This window comes from Panthera onca, chromosome D1, assembly GCF_046562875.1.
Source record: "Panthera onca isolate mPanOnc1 chromosome D1, mPanOnc1 haplotype 2, whole genome shotgun sequence".
Taxonomy (NCBI): domain Eukaryota; kingdom Metazoa; phylum Chordata; class Mammalia; order Carnivora; family Felidae; genus Panthera; species Panthera onca.
The window spans coordinates 93,640,278-93,657,166 of record NC_138348.1 but is presented as its reverse complement, the minus strand read 5'-3'; the positions used below and the strand labels follow the sequence as shown (position 1 = coordinate 93,657,166).

Sequence of the window (16,889 nt, the reverse complement as noted above, 5' to 3'; positions counted from 1 at the left end):
CAGAAAAGTCTTTTGCCCATTTTTTAATCAGGTTATTTGTTTTTATTGTTGTTGAGTTGTAGGCATTCTGCATATATTCTGAGACACTACCTGTTTGTCAGGTATCTAATTTGCAAATATTTTCTCCCATTCTATAGTTTGTTTTTTGGCTCTATTGATTGTGTCCTTTGATTCAAACAATTTGCAAGTTTGACATAGTCCCATTTGTCTATTTTTTGCTTTCATGGCCTCTTTACTCCCACATCCAGAGATATTGATTGTGTCGCCTAGGTGAAATGCATAACAATGCCTGTGTCATAAATGGATGCTGGATAATGGGCATTTCTATTCCCTATCCACCTCCCTTTGTTTCTCTCAAGAAACCCAAGCCACACAAACATAAATAAACATAAATTGATGATAGATGAGGATGATGATAGATAGATAGATATCATTTATCTATATTTTTTATATTTAAGATAGATATTTTAGATTGTAACTTAGAAATTACACAACCCATATTAAAGAGAACATGGGTCATGTGGAAACTGAGATTTTTTTATTCTCTTCCCTGTCTGTCCTGTTTGTTACTACACTTCCCAAGGATGGTTCTTAATCTACCCACTGCCTCTTTCTTCAACCACAAATAGGGAGAAGTTTTACTTCTCTGTCCATTTCTGGAAGATGACAGTGGAAAATCGGAAGCTCTCCTTCACTACCCACTCCCTTCCTGCCATATCATTCCTTTGGCCCATCTCTGTTTCAGAAATTCAGGCAGAAAACCGTCTAAAAGTGTCAGCTGTCCTAGAAAGGAGGCCATACACACTCACTGATGCCAAAATGCAAGGGCAGCAGAGACAGCCTACTGTTAATCTGCCTGGGAGTCCAGGGGAACCTTTGAGAGGAAGGAGTTTTTCCCTTAATGTTTACTTATTTATTGTGAGAAAGAGAGCACACGCACGAGTGGAGTGAGGAATGGGGGGAAGGAGGTGAGAGAGAGAGAGAGAGAGAGAGAGAGAGAGAGAGGGAATCCCAAGCAGGCTCCAGGTTATCAGCACAGAGCCCAAAGTGGAGCTCAATCCCATGAACATGAGATCATGACCTGAGCCGAAACTAAGAGTCAGATGCTTACCTGACTGAACCACCCAAATGCCCCAAGAAGGAGCTTTTAGACCAAGAAACGGCTGGAATATTTAGCTGACCTAGGGCAAACAGCAAAGTGCTAGCTCCTGTCATGTTCTGTACGATTATGGCCCAGCAGTTTCCAACCATGAAAGCAGATTCGTGAGAGAGGTACAGATGAAAAACTCAGGAAAGTAGATAAAGAGATAAAGAAATGGCTTCTAGAGACTTCTGGCTTCTCCATTGGAGCTGACATAGGCTACTTCACTAGGCAAACTGAGAGGGCAACTGCCACATAATATCCTGTTTCCCAATGATTTTCTCTCCCTTTTTTTTTTTATATACAATCACCCTCAAATAGCAAGTGATCCTTAGCTGTCCTCATGTATTTAAGAAACAGTAACAAGTGGACTGAACAATCATCAGACCAGACTTGTCAACTAGTGGACTTCACTTTAGAGAAAGGGCAAACTGTGTGGGCCACTTTATTTGGGGCCAGCCATTCAACAGGATTCATAGTTCATTATTCTTAGGTTCATTTCATGAGCCAAGAGCCCAACAGTCCCCTAATCTCAGGGGGTCAAGTTGGACGTCCATAATAAGGCTGGCTGGAAACATTCTTAGACTCCAGCAATAGAAACAGTCTGTAGATCCCACCATTGAGTACATAGTCCTAAACGTCATCCTCCTTTTTTCAGTACAGAGCCATGCCCACCCTATTCTGAAGGTCTTGTTGACCCCACTCCAGATTTCTCTGGTTCAAACTCTCTAAAGTCAACCCCTTTTCTTCTGACGGGTTGATTAGGGGAAGAAGAATTGCAAAATTTCAATATCTAAACAGAATGGTGGGGGCGCCTGGGTGGCTCAGTTGGTTAAGCGTCCGACTTCAGCTCAGGTCATGATCTCACGGTTCCTGAGTTCAAGCCCCGCGTCAGGCTCTGTGCTGACAGCTCAGAGCCTGGAACCAGCTTCGGATTCTGTGTCTCCCTCTCTCTCTGCCCCTCCCCCACTCGTGCACTGTCTCTCAAAAATAAATAAATGCTAAAAATTTTTTTAACAGAATGGTGAACAGAATCAGTTAAGATTTAAATAAAATTTTCCACATTACCATAAATTGAAACCTACTTAATATCTCTGAGCCTCAGTTACCTTAATTGTTAATAATATTCCCTACTTCAGCCTTGAGGGATTGAGAAACTCATGAAATGGGTTCTTTTCTGTACTTATTATGGGTAAACTCGAAAATTAGTGTCATGGCACATGACATATTTTTCTTAAATAATCAGGGAAACATGAAAAATAAATAACAATAATCTTGTAGCCTAGCTCTGTGTTTCAAGATTGCAATGTATTATGCAAATTATATTTGTAAAGGCATATGAGGCAGGTATTGTTTGCATTGTACAAATTAATACACAGAAGTTTACAAAGATGAACATACTCTGACCAAACCCGCATGGCTAGTAGCAGGTAGAAAAGTGATGCACACACATATTTAAACTGATTCAAAAAATCACGTTCTCTTTAACGTTAAATTATAACAATGACTAGAAATTTGTGGTCACAAATCTAGATGAGCTCCAGGTTAAAATGAAAATTGTCAGAGAAATACAAATCTTGCAGCAGCAGCATGCAGTGAGAACCATATAGGCTCTGTAATCAGACTGACTTTCATCCAAACTCTGATGTTTTCATTTACTGCAAAAACAAGGAGATGCTCCACTGGGTTCTTCTGAGAGTGAAAGACTTGCCAGTGCGAATCACCGCAGGGATAAATGGATCCTGAAAAACAGCCTGTAAGAAGAGGGATATACATGGGGAAAAGGAGACGATCTGGCTTTTCTTTCTCAGTCTAACCTTTGAGAGGTAGACAAGCCCAAATGTGATCTTGGACAGTGAGGGTAAAGGATGGCGTTTTAAATGGAGGTTTTATTAATATTTAGGTATGGCAAAGCCAACAGGTCAGGGAATGACTGACTTTGAAAAGATAACTTGTGAGAAAATATTTGTAAAAGACAAATCTGATAAAGGACTGTTATCCAAACACAAACTCTTAAAGCTACACAGTAAGAAAAAGAACTACCTTATTTAAAAATGGGCCGAAGACCTGAACAGACACCTCACCAAAGAAGATATAGGGATGGCAAATAAGCATATGAAAAGATGCCCCACATCATATGTCATCAGGGAAACACAAATCAAAACAATGAGATACTACTACATACCTATTAGAGTGACGTAAATCAAGAATACTGACAATAGCACATGGTGGGGTAGATGTAGAGCAAAGGGAACTCTTATTCATTGCTAGTGGGAACGGAAAATGGTGTAGACACTTTGGAAGAAGTTTAGCCGTTTCTCACAAAACTAAACATACGTTTACCATACAATCCAGCGATTGTGCTCCTTGGTGCTTAACCAAAGGAGCTGAAAAACCTACAGATGGATGTTCATTGCAGCTGTATTCATAATTGCCAAAACTTAGAGGCAACCAAGATGTCCTTCAGTTTGTGAATGGATGAATAAGCTGTGGTTCATCCAGACAGTGGAATATGATTCAGTGCTAAAAAGTAATGAGCTATCAAATCATGAAAAGACATGGAAGATGGGGTACCTGGGTGGCTCAGTCAGTTAAGCATCCGACTTCCGCTCAGGTCATGATCTCACAGCTCATGAGTTCGAGCCCCACGTCAGGCTCCGTGCAGACACTCCAAGCCTGGAGCCTGCTTCAGATTCTGTGTCTCCCTTTCTCTGCCCTCCCCTGCTTGTACTCTGTCTCTCTCTCTCTCTCACACACACACAAATAAATGAACACTTAAAAATATTTTTTTAAAGATAAATAACTTTAAAAAAAGACATGGAAGAAACTTAAATACATATTACTAAGTAAAGGAAGCCAACTCTATGACAACCTCGAAAAGGCAAAACTATGCAGACAGTAGAGAAGTTAATGTCAGAGCCTCTGGGGGAGAGAGGGATTGACAAGTGAAACACAGGGCTTTTAGGGCAGAGAAACTACTCTGTGTGACACTGTAATGGTTATACATATAACAGATACATGTCATCATACGTCTGTCCAAACCCATCAAATGGCAACACCAAGAGAGGTGTAATGTAATTACACTAATGTAACCTATGGACTTCGGGTCATGATGATGTATAACTGTATGTTCGTCAATTATATCAAATGTACAACTCTAATGGAGAATGTTGATAATGGAAGAGGCTGTGCATGTGGGAAGGCAAGAGACATGTGGGAAATCTCTGTACTTCTGCTCAATTTGCTGTGAGCCTAAAACTGCTCTAAAGAAAATATAAAACTCATACATGATATGCACTAAACATATTAATGAAAAACTAAAGGATGTGAAGAGTGTAATACGTAACAATACAAAGAGCCTCTCCCCCACTCATGCTCTCTCTCTCTCTCTCAAAAAAAAAATATTTAATAATAATAGTGCCAAACTTTCTCACACTTTTTTTTAAATTTTTTTATAATGTTTATTGTTGAAAGAGACAGAGTGTGAGTGGGGAAGAGTCAGAGAGAGAGAGGGAGACACAGAATCCGAAGTAGGCTCCAGGCTCTGAGCTGTCAGCACAGAGCCCCATGTGGGGGCTCGAACCCACAAGCTGTGAGATCATGACCTGAGCTGAAGTCAGATGCTTAACCAACAGAGCCACCTAGGCGCACCTCTCACACTCTAAAAAACTGAAGAGGAGGGAACACTCCCAAACTCGCTTACGAGGCCAGGATTACCCTGATACAAAATCTGATGAGGACACCACTAAAAAGGACAACTACAAGCCAATATCCCTTATGTAAATAAATGCAAGATTACCAACTTCAGCAAACTGAATTCAACAGCACATTTAGGGAATTATATGCCATGATTACGTAGGTTTTATCACTGGGGTAGAAGGATGGTTTCACAGACACAAATCAATAAATGTGACACAGCACATCAATAGAACGAAAGATTAAAATTGTATGATCATCTCAATTAGATGTAGAAAAGCAGGCAACAAAATACTACATCCTTTCATGATAAAAACAAAACTGTCAAACATAGTTCTAAACATGTTTATGTGTTTTAACAAATGAGGCACATGGTTTTTCTTTTTCTGATTCTTGAAGAAGCAACTCATCCTGGCATTTTAAGCTATCAAAGATTTGGCTCTTCCTTCGCTGCGTCCTCCGCCCGGCCATGGTGCAGGCCTCGTACGTGGACAAGTCGGCAGACGACCCGAGGCTGCCCCACCGCAGCGAGCCCTGCAGCCTGGTCCGCCTGGAGCACCTGCGCCTGCTAGGGGTTATTTACTGGAAGCTTGATGCTGACAAATACGAGAATGATCGGGAGTTAGAAAAGATCCGAAAACAGGGAAACCATTCCTGGGTGGACACAACAACCATATGCAAGGATAAACTACCAAATTATGAAGAAAAGGTCAAGATGTTCTAGGAGAAGCACCTGCACCTGGACGACGACATCCGCTACATCTTGGCACCGGCTACTTTGATGTCACAGACAGAGAGGACAAGTGGACCCGCATCTTCATGGAAAAAGGAGACATGATCACCCTTCCCGCGGGGATCTATCACGGTTCACTCTGGATGAAAACAACTACATGAAAGCCTTGCGGCTGTTTGTGAGAGAACCGGTGTGGACGGCCGTACAATGGGCCGGCCGACCATTTCTAGGCTCCGGGGCAGTACATGGAATTTTTGGCACAGACAGGGTAGCGGCGCCCTGGGGCCTCGCTCACCCTTCGCCCTTGGGAATGTCCTGAACGTGATCCCGGCAGAGAACTTGTCGTAGACGGGGGGCCACGAGAGCTTTCCTCTGCCAGGTTATTTGATCCAAAGGTGTTCTGATGAAAAGAGCTTTTAAAACAAGTGATTTTTATGTTAGCAGCTCTGGGAATGTGGACAGATCACATTTTACCTAATTCGAGATCCGCGGCCAGCAGCCATGCGTCAGCGCGCACGTTCGATTTTAACGCAAACGAGAGCATCTGCCAAACGTGCCTGCGGAGCTGCTCAGCCCAGACCTGGTGCTTGGACGGTGAGCAGCTGTCGGCCGATGCCACGCCTGCCTTGTAAGCAGGTGTCACAGTGGATGACACACTGGCCAGCTAGAGGACGTTTTTCTCCCAGAACTGGGTGGAGACCGGTCGGGGGTCAAGCTCTCACATTAGTGGTGGACACTCGGGATTCCTTGTGTACTTTCTTGTTGGAAACAAAGTAGTTGCCTTAACTGTGTACTCTGGGCTTGGAGTCCTTATTCAGGAACATATTGGTCAGTAAAACCACCGTTCAGATACAAAAAGAAAAAAAAAAAGCTATCAAGGGTTCTAACCTCATCACAGCATCAACCAGAGACAAAGGTGATGCAATAATGGAGTGAGGACAGGATCAGGGGACAAAGTGTTATTACTCTAGATGCAGGGCTTTGACCCATAGTGTCTCATCCAGGGCCAGAGATGCCTCTGCCCTCACTCTCCGCAGCCATACCTTTTCCCATCCCTCTTTGCGATTGGCTCCCTTCTTTTAACCCTTGGAATGTTCTCTGCCCCATCCTATTCTAAGCTGTTTCCATTGAACAAATAATAATTCTTAAAAACCCTTTATACTACTTTAAAAGGAGCACTACATATATTTATAGATATAAAGATGTATGTGTTTGAATATGTGAGGATTCATAAGGAATTAGTGACAATTGTTACTTCCAACATGGAGAATTCAGGGACAGAACGGAAGGGAGGAAGACATATTTTCACTGCATAACCTCCACTTACATTGTTCAATTTTTTACCATGTGCAAGTATTATTTAGTCATAATATATTTTAATAATACTTAATTACTGCTTTTTAATTTTTTTTACTTTTATTTATTATTGAGAGACAGAGAGAGACAGAGCATGAGCATGGGAGTTACACAGAGAGAGAAAGACACAGAATCGGAAGCAGGCTCCAGGCTCTGAGCTGTCAGCACAGAGCCCGACGCAGGGCTCGAACTCACGAACCGTGAGATCATGACCTGAGCCGAAGTCAGACGCTTAACCGACTGAGCCACCCAGGTGCCCCAATACTTAATTACTTTTTAAATGAAAGTGAGAGGAAAGCCTATCTTTCTCGTGACCAAGCAGAGTCCTAAGAGGATGAAGTGACTTGCTCCAGGTCATGCAAAAATTAGAGAAGGTGCTGATAAGTAGATGAAGGAGCTCCAGCAGGGAAGGAACTGAGATTTTTTTTTAATTTTGTTTCATGTTTATTTATTTTTGACAGAGAGAGAGACAGAGCATGAGCAAGGGAGGGGCAGAGAGAGAGGGAGACACAGAATCTGAAGCAGGCTCCAGGCTCTGAGCTGTCAGCACAGAGCCCGACATGGGGCTCGAACTCACGAACCGTGAGATCATGACCTGAGCCGAAGTCAGACGCTTAACCGACTGAGCCACCCAGGCGCCCCAGGAACTAAGATTTATTAAGTGCCTGGCCTTCGATTCTCTCAAAATCCCCACAAAGTCAAGGTCATTGTCGCACTTTTAAATTAAAATAGAGAAACTAATATTTAGAGACACTAAGTAATTTGCTCATTGTCACACAACTAGTAAGCACTGAGCAAAAATACAAAACCAGCCCCACTACATACCTCACAAATTGCTATTTCCTCCATTAACCACGGAATGTGGCCTCTTCACCTCAGCTGCCTGACACACATCCCTCAGGTCTCCTGAACTCAATTTTCTTTCCCTATTCCATACTGACTAAAGCACAATCGTTCCAACACTCTCGATTTCATAACTTCATCCCCTCCGATCTGGGACATACTAAACAAAACTAAACTCACAAACAAACGAAGCAAACAGAACTACTCACCCTTGGGGCGCCTGGGTGGCTCAGTCGGTTAAGCATCCGACTTTGGCTCAGGTCATGAGCTCAAGGCTGGTGGGTTCCAGCCCAATATCGGGTTCTGTGCTGATAGCTCAGAGCCTGGAACCTGCTTCGGATTCTGTATCTCCCTCTCTCTCTCTGTCCCTTCCTCACTCACGCTCTGTCTCTCTATCTCTTAAGAAATAAATAAACATTAGGAAAAAAAAGAAAGACAAGAACTACTTATCCAAACTTACCTTTTTCCCAAAAGAACCCTCCTGAATGAAGGTCATAAGACAAAGTGTCTTCCCAACATTTAACATGTTAGTACTTTTCCAATGAACCTTCCTTTATTACTAATAAGTCATTGAGATCAAAGGTTCTTATGTATTCTATACCTCTTTTTACTCAATGTTGTGGATTTATACCCCAGTCTTGAGGTGAATTATCACTTTCTCTCATAAACCTATATGAAAAAATTCATGCAATCTGTAATGCCTTAAAAATTCGATGAAAATTGCCTCTTCTGATAAGCTGCTTATGCTGTCTTGATAACTAACTAGATGCCCCAAATTATCTATTCTTCCTTTAGAACTTACAGACCCTTAGTTGATTATCCTAAGCCACAGATTTCTCCATCATAGTTAAAACACCCAAGCTAATCCTTTTTTTTTTTTTAACATTTATTTATTGTTGACAGAGTGTGAGCAGGGGAGAGGCAGAGAGAAAGGGAGACAAAGAACCTGAAGCAGGCTCCAGGCTCTGAGCTGTTGGCACAGAGCCTGACATGGGGCTCCAACCCTACGAACTTTGAGATCATTACCTGAGCCAAAGTTGGACACTCAACCGACCGAGCCACCCAGCACCCCTCCTTTTTGTAAAAAGTTCTAAATTCTGACTCTTAGTCTTGTATAAAACTTTCCACCAGCGTTTTTATAACCCTTATAACTACAGAAGTCCCAGTCACTAGGCTGGGCCCCTAGGTTTCCACTAATAATCTCAGGAATCACCATGCTTTACATGCTTTCTGGGACCTACATACTTACCACCCACACACCACAGTCTTAACATGCTTCTCTTGTCATTTGGCCAATAACAACTTCAGTAAATTTTTCACCTCCTAAGCTTTAATATTAAAGATAAGAAAGTATTAGAGAAAATCTTCAGAGACAACCACAAAACAAGGAATAATATGGCAATAAATACATACCTATCAATAATTACTTTGAATGTAAGTGGACTAAATGCTCCAATCAAAAAACATAGGGTAACAGAATGGATAAAAAAAAAAAAAAAAAAAAAAAAGACTCACTATATACTGTCTACAAAAGACCCATTTTAAACCTAAAGACACCTGCAGATTGAAAGTCAGAGGATGGAGAAACATTTGTCATGCAAATGAATGTCAAAAGAAAGCTAGAGTAGCAACAAGTACATTGGACAAAATAGACTTTAAAATAAAGACTGTAGCAAGAGACAAAGAAAAACACTATATAATAATAATAAAAGGAGCAACCCAACAAAACATATACAATTGTAAATATTTGTGCACCCAACACAGGAGTACCTAAATACATAAGATGGTTAATAACAATCATAAAGGGACTAACTGATAATAATACAATAATAGTAGGGGACACTTACATCAAAGTTCAGATTAACTAAACAGAACACCAACAAGGAAGCAATGCCTTTGCATGACACACTGGACCAGATAGGTTTAATACATATATTCAAAACATTCCATCCTAAAACAGCAGAATACACATTCTGTTCAAGTGTACATGGGACATTCTCCAGAATAGATCACATATTAGCCCACAAAACAAACTTGAACAAATCAAGAAGATTTGAAATCATATCATTCACCTTTTGGGACCACAACACTATGAAACTAGAAGTTCACCACAAGAAAAAACCTAGAAAGACCACAAATACATGAAAGTTAAATAACATGCTGCTAAACAATGAATGGTTCAAACAGGAAAGCTAAGAAGAAATTAAAAAGTACATAGAAACAAGTGAAAATGAGAACACCATGGTTAAAAATTCTGGGAAGCAAGTAAAATCTCAAATAAACAACATAACCTTGCATCTAAAGCAGCTAGAGAAAGAAAAAAACCCTGAAACCATCAGAAAGAAGGAAATAATAAAGAATAGAGCAGAAATAAATGACAGAGACACTAAGAAATATAATAGAACAGATCAATGAAGCCAGGAGCTGATTCTTTAAAAAGAACCAAAAAATTGATAAACCTCTAGCCAGCCTTATCAAGAAAAAAAGAGAAAGGATTCATATAAATAAAACCACAAAGGAGAGAGGAGAAATAACAAACACCACAGAAATACAAACAATCATAAGAGAATGTTATGAACAACTGCATGCAAACAAATTGGGCAACCTAGAAAACATGGATAAATTCCTAGAAACATATCTACCAAAGCTCAAACAAGAGGAAATAGAAAACTTGAACTGACCCATAACCAGCAAAGAAATTGAATCAGTAATCAAAAAACTCCCAACAAACAAGTCCAGGACCAGTTGGCTTCACAGGAGAATTCTACCAAACATGTAAAGAAGAATTAATACCTATTCTTCTTAAACTGTTCCAAAAAATAGGAAAGTAAGGGAAATTTCCAAATTCCTGATTCTATGAGGCCAACATTACCCTGACACCAACACCAGATAAAGACACCACTAAAAAAGAGAACTACAGGCCAATGTCCCTGATAAACATAGATGCAAAAACTCTCAATAAAATAGTAGCAAACCAAATTCAATGATCCATTTTTTTTTTAATTCACCACGATCAAATAGGATTTATTCCTGTGTTGCAAAGGTGGTTCAACATTTGCAAATCAATCAGTGTGATACATCACATCAATAAGAGAATAGGTAAGGACCATACAATCATCCCATCAAATGCAGAAAAAGCATTTGACAAAGTTCAACATCCATTCCTGATAAAAACCTTCAACAAAATGGGGTTAGAGGGAACATACCTCAACATAATAAAAGCCATCTGTGTAAAACCCAGAGCTTACATCATTTTTAATGGAGGAAAACTGAGATTTTTACTCCTAAAGCCAGAAACACGACATGGATGTCCACTCTCACCATTTTTATTCAACTTAGTACTGAAGGTCCTAGCCACAGCAATCAGACAACAGAAAGAAATAAAAGGACTCCAAATTGTGAAGGAAAAAGTAAAACTTTCACTATTTGCAGATGACTTAATACTGTATGTAGAAAACCCTAAAGACTCCACCAAAGAAGACTGCTAGCACTGATAAATTCAGTACAGTCGCATGATACAAAATTAATGTAAAGAAATCTGTTGCGTTTCTATACACCAATAATCAAGCAGCAGAAAGAGAAATCAAGGAATTGATCCCATTTACACTTGCACCAAAAACCATAAGATACCTAGGAATAAGCCTAACCAAAGAGGTAAAAGATCTGTACTCTGAAAACTATAGAACTTATGAAAGAAATTCAAGACAACACAAAGAAATGGAAAGACATTCCCTGCTCATGGATTGAAGAACAAATATCGTTAAAATGTCTATATTTTATTTATAGCAATTTATACCTTTAATGCAATCTCCATCAAAATTCAAACAGCATTTTTCACAGAAGTAGAACAAACAATCTTAAAATTTGTATGAAACTACAAAAGACCCCTAATAGCCAAAGCAATCTTGAAACGAAAAGCAAAGCTGGAGGCATCACAATTCTGGACTTTGAATTATATTACAAAGCTATAGTAATCAAAACAGTATGGTACTGGCACAAAAATAGACACATAGATCAATGGAACAGGATGGAATTTCCAGAAATAAACTGACAATTATATGGTCAATTAATCTTTGACAAAACAGTAAAGGATATCCAATGGGAAAAAGACAATGTTTTCAACAAATGGTATTGGGAAAACTGGATGGCAATGTTCAAAAGAATGAAATGGCCTACTTTCCTACACCATAAACAAAAAGAAATTCAAAATGGGTGAAAGACCTAAATGTGAGACCTGAAACCATCAAAATCCTAGAAGAGAACAGAAAGTAACTTCTTTGACATTGACAGTAGCAACTTCTTTTTAGATATATCTCCTGAGACAAGGGAGACAAAAGGAAAAATAAACTATTGGGACTACATCAAAATAAAAAGATTCTGCACAGCAAAGGAAACTAGCAAAACTAAAAGGCAACCTATGAAATGGGAGAAGACACTTGCAAATGACATATCTGGTAAAGGATTAGTATCCAAAATATATAAAGAGGTGCGTCTGGGTGGCTCAGTTGGTTAAGTGTCTGACTCTTGATTTTGGCTCAGGTCATGATCTCATGGTTCATGAGATTGAGTCCTGCATCAGGCTGTGTGTTGATAGCATGGAGCTTGCTTGGGATTCTCTCTTTATGTCCCTCTCTTGCTCTTGCTTTCTCTTTCTATCTCCCCCTCAAAATAAATAAATAAACCTAAAAATGTGTATGTAAAGAATTTATCAAGCTCAATACCCAAAAAAACAAAAATTCAATTAAAAAATGACATGACAGAAGACATGAGCAGACATTTCTCCAAAGAAAACATACAGATGGCCAAGGACACAAAGATGCTCATCATCACTTCTCATCAGGGAAATGCAAATCAAAACTACAACAAGAGGGGAGCCTGGGTGGCTCAGTTGGTTAAGTGTCTCACTCTTGATTTTGGCTCAGGTCATGTGAGATCAAGTCCCACATCAGCCCTGCACTGAGAGTGCAGAGCCTGCTTGGGATTCTCTCTGTCCCTCTCTCTCTCTTTCTCTCTTTTTCAAAATAAATAAACTTTTAAAAATACAATGACCTCACACCTTTCAGAATGGTTAAAATCAACAACACAACAAACAACAGGTGTTGGCAAGGATGCAGAGAAAGGGGAACACTCTTAGACTATTGGTGGAAATGCAAACTGGTGCCAACATTCTGGGAAACAGTATGGAGGTTCCTCAAAATGTTAAAAATAGAACTACTTATGATACAGCAATTGCACTACTAGGTATTTATCCAAAGAATACAAGAACACTAATTCAAAGGGATACGTGTATCCAACACTAATTCAAAGGGATACACTAATTCAAAGGGATGCAGCATTGTTTGCATTAGGCCAAGTGTCCATCAATTGATGAATTGATAAAGAAGATGTGGTATATATATATATATATATATATATATATATATATATATACACACACACACACACACACACACACACACACACACACACACAAGGGAATACTATTCAACCATAAAAAGAATGAAATCTTGTCATTTGCCATGACAATGATGGAGCTAGAGAGTATAATGCTAAGTGAAATAAGTCAGAAAAAGACAAATGCCATATGATTTCATTCATGTGGAATTTATGAAACAAAATGAAGAAGCAAAGGAGAAAAAATAAGAGAGAGAGAGACAAAGCAAGAAATAGACTCTTAACTATAGAGAACAAACTAATGGTTACCAGAGGGGAGCTGGTGGGGGATGGGTTAAATAGGTGATAGGGATTAAGGAGTACACATGCCATAATGAACACAGGGTGATGTATGAACTGTTGAATGACTGTATTGTACACTGGAAACTAATATAACACTGTATGTTAATTAAGTAGAATTAAAATAATAACTTTTTAAAAAGGAAAATATGAAATATTGACAAGTTATTTCTAAAAAGTTAGTTATTGAGAAGTTACATTAAATTACTATAAATAGAATCAATTTATAATAAGCTAAAATATCATACTTTCAAAATGAAATCTGTAAGACAAGCAATAAAGAAAAAAAAAACATGGCAGAAAGGAAAGGAAAACAAAGTAAATTAGAATTCAAGAGCCTGGATTCCAGTCCCACTTATGGGAACCACTTAGTTGTATGACCTTGAAAACATATATAAAATGTCTAAGTCTCCAATGCCTGTTAAATAAGCTCAGAAAAAATGGTTTATAAGCCCCATTTCAGATTAAATGATTTATGATTGTAGAAAAAATGCATAAAAGAATCGTGGAATAGTCGAGGTGGGTCACGGGATACAGAAAATAGATATGTAGTAAACATCCATGAAACATAAAGACTTAAAATTCTCTTTTTTACAGAAGAGAAAAAAACTAGAACTTGGATCTCTCTTGGAAAACACACACCAATAAACAAACCATTGTATCTTCTTCAAATGCTACTTTTTCAAGAAGATATTTTTCTTTCCAAGGTGTTCCTCAGGGAAACTTTGACATCCTTGTTCCTCAAACTGTAGATCAGTGGGTTTAACATGGGTACCACAATGGTGTAGAACAGAGAGGACTGTTCTATTAATTTCCTCAGAGATTAATTCTCCCAAGGGAATAAGAAATGTTTGTTTATACCCTTGATATTGGTTGGTTTGGCTTTTAGAGACAATTATTTCAACAAACATTTATCCAGTATTATTAAAAGAAAATTCAATGAAAATAAAGGAAAATTTCAAAAAAATTTGAAATCTGAAAAATATAATATTGGAAATAAAGTATCCATTGGGTTGGTTTAGTAGCAGACTGGGTGCAGCCAAAGAAAGGATCATTGAAAGCAAAACAGATCAACAAGAATAGTCCATACTAAAATGCAGATAGAAAAAAATAATAAATAATAACAATACTATAAATAATGATAAAATAATAATCTTTAAGACAATGCTAAATAGTCCAACATATGTGTAATTACAGTTTCAAAAGGTGAGTTGAGTGAGAATTGGGGGAAAGAGATTTTTTTTCTTTTCAAATTTTCATTTAAATTATAGTTAGTTAACATATAGTTCAATATTGGTTTCAGGAGCAGAATTCAGAATTCATCACTTATATACAATAGCCAGTGATGATCATAGCAAGTACCTTCCTTAATACTCATCACCCATTTGGCCCATCCCACACCCACCTCCCTCCATCAACCAGCAGTTTGTTCTCTATCGCTAAGAGTCTCTTATGTTTTGTTTCCCTCTCTCTTTTCCCCCATCCCATATGTTCATCTTTTTTGTATCTTAAATTCCACATATGGGTGAAATAATATGTAATTTGTCTTTGACTGATTTATTTCACTTAGCATAATACACTCTAGTTCCATCCATGTTGTTGCAAATGGCAAGATTTCATTCTTTTGATGACTAATATTCCATTTTCTATCTATCTATCTATCTATCTATCTATCTATCCAACTATATATAATATGCCATATCTTTTTATTTTTTAATTTTTTTATGTTTATTTTTGAGAGAGAGAGAGAGAAAAAGCATGAGTGGGGGAGGGGCAGAGAGAGAGGGATACACAGAAGGAGGCTCCAGGCTCTAAGCTGCCAGCACAGAGCTCAACGCAGGGCTTGAACCCACAAACTGTGAGATCACGACCTGAGCCAAAGTCGGATGCTTAACCATCTGAGCCACCCAGGCACCCCTATGCCGTATCTTTTTTATCCATTTATCAGCCAATGGACATTTGGGCTCTTTCTATATTTGGCTATTGCTGATAAGGCTGCAATAAACATCAAGGAGTATGTACCCCTTCAAATGAGGATTTTTGTATCCTTTGGGTGAATACCTAGCAGTGTAATTTCTGGGTCATAAGGTAGTCTATTTTTAGTTTCTTGAGGAACTACTGTTCTCCAGAGTGACTGCACTAGTTTGCATTACCACCACCAACAGTGCAAAAGTGTTCCCTTTTCTCCATATCCTCACCAACATCTATTGTTTCCTGTGTTGTTAATGTGAGTCATTCTGACAGCTGTGAAGTGCTATCTCATTATGGTTTTGATTTGTATTTCCCTCATGATGAGTGATGTTCAGCATCTTGTTATGTGTCTCTTAGCCATCTGGATGCCTTCTTTGAAAAGATGTCTCTTCATATGTTCTGCCCATTTCATTTTTTTAATTAATTAATTAACTAATTCTTTAATTTACATCCAAGTTAGTTAGCATATAGTGCAATAATGATTTCAGGAATAGATTCCAGTCTTTCATCCCCTATGTATAACACCCAGTGCTCCCAACAAGTATCATCCTTAATGCCCCTTACCCATTTAGCCCATCCCCCCTCCCACAACCCTTCCAGCAACCCTCTGTTCTCTATATTTAAGAGTCTCTTATGTTTTGTCCGCCTCAGGGTTTTTATATTCTTTTTGCTTTCCTTCCCTTATGTTCATCTGTTTTGTATCTTAAAGTCCTCATATGAGTGAAGTCATATATCTGTCTTTCTCTGACTCACTAATTTCACTTAGCTTAATACCCTCTAGTTCCATCCACATAGTAGCAAATGGCAAGATTTCATTCTTTTTGACTTCCAAGTAATACTCCATTGTATATATATCACATCTTCTTTATACATTCATCCATCAGTGGACATTTGGGCTCTTTCCATAATTTGGCTATTGTTGATAGCACTGCTATAAACATTAGGGTGCATGTGGCCCTTCAAAACAGCACACCTGTGTCCCTTGGATAAATACCTAGTAGTTCAATTGCTGGGTTGTAGGGTCGTTCTATTTTTAATTTTTTGAGGAACCTCCATGCTATTTTCCAGAGTGGCTGCACCAGTTTGCATTCCCACCAGCAGTGCAAAAGAGATCCTCTTTCTCCGCATCCTCGCCAACATCTGTTGTTGCCTGAGTTGTTAATGTTAGCCATTCTGCCTGGTGTGAGGTGGTGTCTCATTGTGGTTTTAATTTGTATTTCCCAGATGATGAGTGATGTGGAGCATTTCTTCATGTGTCTGTTAGCCATCTGGATGTCTTCTTTGGAGAAGTGTCTATTCATGTCTTTTGCCCATCTCTTCACTGGATTATTTATACTTTTGGGGGGTGTTGAGTTTGATAAGTTCTTTATAGATTTTGAATACTAACCCTTTATCTGATATGCCATTTGCAAATAT

At 38.8% G+C, this 16,889-nt stretch overlaps 1 pseudogene; it reads left to right on the top strand.

Moving 5' to 3' along the window:
- The first annotated feature begins 5,306 nt into the window (after window positions 1-5,306).
- On the top strand, window positions 5,307-5,957 carry LOC132661025 (acireductone dioxygenase pseudogene; annotated as a pseudogene).
- Window positions 5,958-16,889: the final 10,932 nt, after the last annotated feature.